Raw genomic sequence first — 7,991 nt, forward strand, 5'->3', positions numbered from 1 at the left:
CTCAGAACACAGCATTCACACTGGATATGGTGTGCCTTGCCAGGCTCCTGTGGTGTTGATGGGTGTCCTGTGCTTAAGGAAAGGCTGGTTATAGGATACTATTAATGAAGAGTCTGGCCAAGCCTCCCTAGAGAGTTGATGATGACCAGAATTATATCTCCTGGACCGCCCCTGAGCACCTGAGAGCCCATCTCTGGCATCCTCCCCAACAGGCTCAAGTCAGGTGGGACCAAGTCATGGACTCTGGGAAAAGCTCTGTCATATCTGTGCCATAAGTCAGCACTCCACCCTCCACCTCCAACACAGCTATCTTCCTTCTCCAAAGCCCATTCATTGTTTTAGTCTGTTTTGTGTTGCTATAACAGAATACCTAAGACTGGGTAATTTATAAAGAAGAGAGGTTTATTTGGCTTACGATTCTGGGCCAGCTGCATCTGGCACGGGCCTCAGGCTGTTTCTACTCATGGTGGACAGTGGCAGCAGCTGGTGGGTACAAGCAGATCACATGGTGAGAGGAACCAAGAGAGAGAGAGGAGAGAGGAGGTGGCAGGGTCTTTTAAACAACCAGCTCTCATGGGAACTAAGAGAGCGAGATCTCACTCAGGACTCTTTCCCCACTCAGGGAGAGCATTAACTCATTCATGAGGGATCCACCACCAAGACTCAATCAGCTTCCAACACTGCCACATTGGGGATCAGATTTCCACATGAGTTTTGGTGGGGACAACACATCCAAACTCTATCACCCATGCCCACAATAAGCACATACCAATTCAGAAGAGGCATGACCCACTATTCTTCTATAGGCATTTATTCCTGATGGAGCTCAACTGCCCCATCAAAGAGAAACCATGCTAATAATATTGACTTGATCATCACACACTGTACACAAATACTGATAGTCAACTCTGTTTCCCATAAATATGTATAATCAATTATGTTTCAATTCAAAAAATAAATTAAAAAAAGAGATACCAGTGGTAGTTTTATGGAACATATCCAAATATTTAATTACTGTCTAGCTTCCAGTTGCTTTATGGCCCTGAAAAATGACATTGGAATAACCAAGTAAAAACAAGCATACTTCAAAAAGTTCATGGAAAGATTCTTACTATCTTTCAGTTCTATTTTTCCATGAATTTTTTTGAAGTACCCTTGTATTCCCCCAGATTCCCCTTACAAGACTTCAGGTTTTCCATTTCTCTCCAATGCCCAAAGCAGCCAAGCTGACTGCCACAGATATCAGGAGGGACCATTCCTGAGCCAAGTTAGCTGAACCACACTGTGCTGCCCACCCTGAACCCAGGGCCCTGTGCCCCTGTCTGGGGAATGGTTCTGCCCAGACAGGGGCACAGGGGGAGGGCAGCAATCAGGAGGTACTGACTGTAGCTGAGAAGTAAAATCCAGAGGCAGGGAGCTAGGCTCAGTAGTTTGGGTCAAGAATATCAGATGCCACAGAAGCCCACAAGACATGAAATTCTAAGAGTACATGAGTAATGGACAGAAACAGAAAATTTCAATACTTTGACCCAAAGTCAGTTTCTCATTCACAAGAAGTCCCAAATATGTGTTTAAGATGGGCCATTGGCCCATATCTCCAAGTGGTCATCAAGGACCCAGGCTCCTTTGGTCCTGCGCCCCCTTCCCACCCCTATTCAACTCCTGGTTTCTGAGGACATCGCCTCAGTCTGCAGCAAGCCATCAGGGAAGGGCACGAGTGGTCACACGTGGAAGTCTGTATGTCCTAGTTGGAAGTGCTGCTTGGACTGCTTGGCCAGCACTGTCCCAGGCCACTCAGAACTGCAAGGGGCTGGGAAATGCAGTCGAGCTGTGTGCTCAGGAGGAAGAGTCTGGGTTTAGAGACTTACCTGAGAGAGAGATGTGAGTTTGGCAATGAAGATGTCACTGGTGATGTTGGTCTAGGGTCTGGTGGGCTGAAGCTGATGACAGTGAGCTGGATGTGGGTGGCGTGGTGGCAGGTGAAAGGGGGGATGAGTGTGGTCTAGGCAGAAAGGCTTGTAAGTGTGGGTCAGGCAGGCCCCATCTGTGGTCCTGAGGGGAAGCCCTGACCTGGGCCAGCCTTGGTGTGAGCAGCCCTGGTGCTGCAGAAAGCACAGACCAGAGGAGTGAGGGGCACTTGCAGCTCTTACAGCTGCAGGTCTTGCTTTGTGAGGGGTTAGGGAATCTAGGGCTAGTTCTGAGTTTGCCCTTAAAACATTAGCCTCAATTTATGCTATGAAGATGATAGTGACCACTAGACAAGGTTTCTACATGTTCTCATCAAGACAAGACTATGGGAAACCCAATGACACAGGTTGGGAGCGCATCGCCAGGTAGTGGAGCCTCCTCGTGGAAGGAGGTGGGGGGAGGGAGGGTGTGGAGGGAGGGTGAGCCCTGCAGTCTTTGCCAGGTGATTGTCCCTCGGGTGGGCAGACAGAGCCAGATAGCATCAGACCGGCACTGGAACTGTGGCGAGGACAGGTGAACCGACAGGAACAGCAAAGCCTGAGACCCCACTCGGATTTTGTACCAAATAACAGTTTCTGCTTTTGAAGACACCCTCTTTCCTGCTAATCTGGCCCCAGGCTCTACCTGCCTCACTTGCCAGTATTAAGACAAAGAAGTGTCAATTAAAGGACCTCAGAGTTAGAAAGAAGCCACCTTGAAGGCATTCTAGCTACCCTTCATCCTCTGCACCTGCCACTTTGGATCTGCAGCGCCTCACTCCTCCTCCAGCTTCTGTTCAATCCCTCTAAAAACAGAATTCAGTGCCTCCAAAAGGCTGCTGAAAGGCAGCTGTAAGCATGAGAAAGTTGAGCTGATGTTCACCTTGTTCGTGGCATTTGGCTTTGGGTTGTCACGTTTAAGTTCCGAGACTCCTTCAAAATATCGAAGAAAGTTATTTTAGGATCACCCATATCAAGGATTCACTAACCTTAAGTATTAACTGAATTAATTTTCATGTGAAATATTCTGTGATATTGTACTACAGTGCATGATTTATTCGACCATTCACCAAATGTGCTAAGCACCTGCCACGCCACCCCTGGGTACTCTCTAGGCTACACCTGCAGGTGCAGTGATGAATAAGGAAAGTCACTTCCCTTGAGGGGCTCATACTTCCCAGAGGGACACCGACATGTGCCCAGCTGATTATAAAAATAAGAGAGCGCAGGAAAGCAGGACCTCAACACGGGCAAGTCTGGAGGACTGAATGTGCTGGTGTGACAAGAAGCAGTGAGCACATCTGTGTGGTTGGAATGTCACATGCATGCTGGGGGCTCTGGAAGTTGTATTTCTTCTCTCAGAACTGGAAGTTCTTCATCACTTCTGTTTCAGAACTGGGAGTTATGTTTAGTCAAGATTTTTTCCTACAGAAGAAAGGAAATCTGATGCCCAGAGCAGGTGAGTTTCTTGCCCAGCGTCAGATCAGTGGAGAGACAGGAACTCAAACACAGTTTGGCAACTCCCTTGCACTTCTCCACCTTTCCATGTTACCTGCACTACCCACCCACAGTCAAGCTCCTCAGGAGGCTGGTGGTTTCAGGAATCTTTACAGACATGCACGCACAGGGCAACAGGTCACACTCCTCACAACCACTGGGGAGGAATATGTGCTCCTTGCACTGTGTGTCACCTAATCATAGCAGCACCCCTGACAGTAGGTGTAAAATGCAGCATCTCAAGAGTGACGGTGTTTGTGTCCAGCTGGCTGGCTGGTCTGGAGCTGAGATGCCACCCCAGGCTGTCTGACACCACAGCTGGTCTCCCTCCAGCTGTACATCGCCTCTCCCCCTGTCACTGCCCACACTCAGCCGAGACCAAGTCCTGCAGCTCCAAGCCATCTGACTCACTGCATCTGCAACCTACTGCCTCTTTTATAAAGGACATCAGGCCAGATTCTTGAGGCGCCTGTAAATGAAGCTAAAGAGGCTGGATTTTTCATAGGAGTAAGGAGAAAGATTCGACTTTTAGAAACATTACAGAACGGACTATTTGGAGAAAGAAGCCAGGAGAGAGAGGAAGCATGGAGGTGGGTCTGGAGCACTGCTGTCGGCAGGGAGGAGACACCCTAAGAGTGCTTCGGGGATATGCTCCAGTGTTTGGTACCTGAGCAGGTCAGATTTGTTTTTGCTGTCATTTAAGAACTGATCTTATTTGGATACTGACTGAAGGAGTCTAATTTGTAATCAAGATGGAATTCACAGTATATTGTTGTATTCACACTTAAAATGTACATCTCTATGAATGGAAATTTGCAAATACATGTAAACATACCTTACTTTCTAGTCCCAGTGCAGGACTCTCAGGATGTTAGCTGAAACCAAGCCTACACAGACTGTCCCTATCTTCCAGATGTGAGGACCACCCCAATGTCATCCCAGGGATCCATTCCTCCCATGCTGCAACTGCCTAGCATTTTACAAGTTACCCCGCTTCTTACCCACTTAAACTACTCTTTGATTAGAAAAACTCTTCATAGGAAAACAAAGGAGAGGAAAGGAATTGTGTTATCTTATCCGGGCTGCCAGCCCTAGTTACCCTACTGGAGGCATGCCAGGCCAGGGGACAGATGGCATGGGTGTCTGTCCTCCTGGGGTACAGTGGGAGTTGGGTAGTTAGCTGGCACAGGCCCAAGCCTGGAGGAGGGTGAGGCAGGACCGCGTGGGTGCGGGCAGATGCAGAGTTGACAATGGGAAGTTGAGGTTGTAGGTGGGTGGAGGTGGGTGGAAGCCGATGATGGGGGGTGGGAATGGTGGGCATGGGGAAGGAGGCTGGGGGAGAGGGCTCAGGCAGTGGGGCTGGTTGGGGGGATAGATGTGGGGTAGTCAAGAAGGTGAGCAGGCGGGCTGTGGGCAGGGACATGGTGCCATAGCAGGAGTCTCCAGCTTCATCACCGACTGCAGGCTTTGATCGCCTTCTCCAGTCATGTGGGAGCTGGGGTGGACATCCCGGTTATGCAGCTGTGGAGGGAGGGGGGGAGCAGCAGGGACAGGTGAACCGGAGCTGGGTGGGCCGGAGCAAGAATCTGGACCTTGGGAAGTCATGGGCATCCACTGGGCCGGTGGCTCAGCCTTGCCTACAGCAGCGGCCATGGAGGGCTTCCAGTCAGGGTGCAGGTGGGCTGGGCGCAATGGTGGGGAGTGGCCTCAATTTGGGGGATTTTAGGTGATGGCAGTTCTGCTGCTCTGTTTTCTTCTTTGGGAGACGGTTCTTGGGCCACTGTGCTCACTACTGCTGCTCTGGGCTGACTGCTGGGAGCCCTTCTGTTGGGGCTGGAGTGATGTGGGACCCTGAGATGGTTGTGGCTTTTGTACTGATGGCACTTGTGGTGTAGACTGCAGCAATGGGGCTGCTGCCACTGGTGAGGGGTGTGAGGAGGCATCTGTTGTTTTCTTAGTGAGTAAAGATCCAGGATTTGGTGGCAGAGGTCTTTTAAAACATCAGCAGTGATGTCTTGAGGAACCTCACTCGCCATCTCCTGGACATGGGTCTGGAGGTCCACTCCTGTATTTCAGACTTGCACAAACATCCTGCGAGATACCCCGCTGCTACTGCTATCATCTCTGTGACAAGATGGTGTAGAGACTGTCATTTACAACTGTCCATGCCATTTGAACTGACTTTCGAATTTCCTTTTTATCATCTTTGAGTTGTTTTGTATATTTGAGTAGAAATTGGTATGGATGTACCCCCTGTAAATCAAACTTTATGGCCTGTAGTAAGATTCTCTCCAGAGCCATTTCTTCTTCCTTTGAGTCACCTCCAAACTGGCCAAATCATTTAGTAAACTATGAGCTGTTTTGATGATATCTTTACATTTTTTTGGCATTTCTTCTACTTTCCCAGCCAGAAATAGACAACAAGCTCCTGTCACATATCTTGGTAACTGCTTGAGGAAATGAAACATACAAAGCAATGAAAATAAATCATTTCCAGTTGCCAGGGTATCATAAGGTAGATCAAAATGTGTGCCCACATCAGAGATGAACCGAGCCACCTCTCGGACAGACCAGGCCTCAGTGGCTGGATCAAGTCCTTCCGGTTGTTAGGGTAAGTGATCCAAGTCTTTCTTATCCTACTACCAACATGGTTTTGTGTGTCCAAGGCTTGCTGAATGGCTTGAATTTTCTTTATTCTCCTTCATTTCTAGAAGTAGATTTGTTCTTTCCAGAAAGTTCTCTGAAAAGGTTTCAATCCCCTCTCCCCAGGCAAGCCCCTTAGCAACATCTCTCCTTGCCTACTGTGACCATCTTGAATATCCCCAGCAAGTCAGATTTTAACAACTTCCTTCCACTGTATGAAAAAATTGTTACAAAAAATTTCAAGTTGTCACAAACCTACTCTTGAAATGGACCCATGTGGCCAAACTGAGGTGGGTAGAGGCCGACTCTACAACTGGGAGCTTCTAAATTAGCATATGTGTAAAATGCAATGGTTATTAAAACATATGTAATAATATTTTTATTTTGAAGTCCACAAGTACATTATTAAAACCAAGTGTCTGTATCAATTGTTTAGAACTTAGATTAATAAAATATTTTGGGGGGAGAAGTATTCTATCACTAGTACCTAGAATTTCTGGTGATTTTAAGCTGGTTTCATTCTTATTTTTAAATTTTGCACACCCCATTATATCCTGCAACAGGCTGACCACTTCCACCAGGACCCTTGGCCACCATGGGATTGATGAAGGGGCAGTGGTACAGACAGAGAGAGTGGCATGGTTTGAGGAGCTTTTTGGAGCTAGACCATGTAGGACTTGGCCATGGCCAAGTGTGGGTAGTGACGGATGGGGGAGGAAGGAAGCCCAGCCTTTGTTGAGTACTGACCACTTGCCAAGGCAGACTAGCTGTGTTCACCTATGTCAGGATAACTCAGATCTCTCTGCTGACCAGCAGGTGGCTTTGAGGCCGTAGGTGGGGACCATGCTTGAAAGAAAAGGACCAGGTTTCCCCAGGGAATGCAGGACTGCTAAGTGTGCAATACCTGCCTGCACCCTCAGAGGCTGGGAGAGCCTAATTCCAGTGTTAATTTTCTGCTCTTTCACACCAGTCACTTCCTATCCCCAAACTCTGCCAGCCATAAAAGTCAGAAGACAAATTATGCAATCAGCAAATTACATAATTTATCCCTGGGTGAAACCTGCTGATACTTTATCTTCAAAGAGAAAGCCTCAAAAGCATGATTTAAGAAAATCCTGTTTATGAAAAAGAGATTTAGGATACTTTTGACAGAAGCAAGGCACCTCTTCTACAGCAGTGAGTGTGGAGAGTCTTCCTAACCTTATCATTTCTGCTGTTGAAATGATAAACAAGGAGTGCGGGGACCTCAGGAGCCAAGGGCAGCCCTGACTAATGGAAAGCAGGATCACGGGGACATTAGGAGATGAGAGCAGCCCCCGCCAACAAGATGGCAGGAGTGTGGAGTACAATTGTGCAAGTTGCCCACAGCTGCCGCAGGCAACCCTGCTGTATGGGTGACTCACAACAGCCACTGCTACAGCCACAACTGCCTCAAAAGAGGCCTACTACCACCATAGCAGCCACCACCATGGTAGCAACCAATGTCACAGTGCAGGCAGCCTGCCAGCCACTCAAGTGCATTGACACAGGAGGGTCATCAGCGGAGCCTGGGGAAAGAGGTGAGAGAGCACAGACTCATGATTCAGCAGCCCAACCCACAGGGGGAGTTACATTGCCCCCCACGATAGTACAACTAGTGGTGGGAGGTATGTGTGCAGCCCATGTGGCTGCCTTAATCTGGGGAGAGACACATATGAAAACCCCAGAGAGTGCAGAAACCCAGGATAGCCAAATAGAGTAAGGAAGAAAATGAGCACCACCACCAAAAACCTCCCTCAACCAAGGGAAGCAAGGTCCCAGGAGGAGCCTCTGCTTGTAGAAAAGAGGAGAGAGAAACCCCACCCAGGGTCACCTATTCAAACTGCAGAGCTCCAGTATAATCCAGTGCACCCATCAGGGTCACAG

General features: G+C 48.5%; 1 pseudogene; it reads right to left on the reverse strand.

Annotated features, from left to right (window-relative positions):
• Positions 1 to 4,511: 4,511 nt before the first annotated feature.
• On the reverse strand, positions 4,512 to 6,148 carry LOC134366869 (cyclin-K-like; annotated as a pseudogene).
• Between the last annotated feature and the right edge of the window lie 1,843 nt (positions 6,149 to 7,991).

Source organism: Cynocephalus volans, chromosome 2 (genome assembly GCF_027409185.1).
Source record: "Cynocephalus volans isolate mCynVol1 chromosome 2, mCynVol1.pri, whole genome shotgun sequence".
Lineage (NCBI taxonomy): Eukaryota > Metazoa > Chordata > Mammalia > Dermoptera > Cynocephalidae > Cynocephalus > Cynocephalus volans.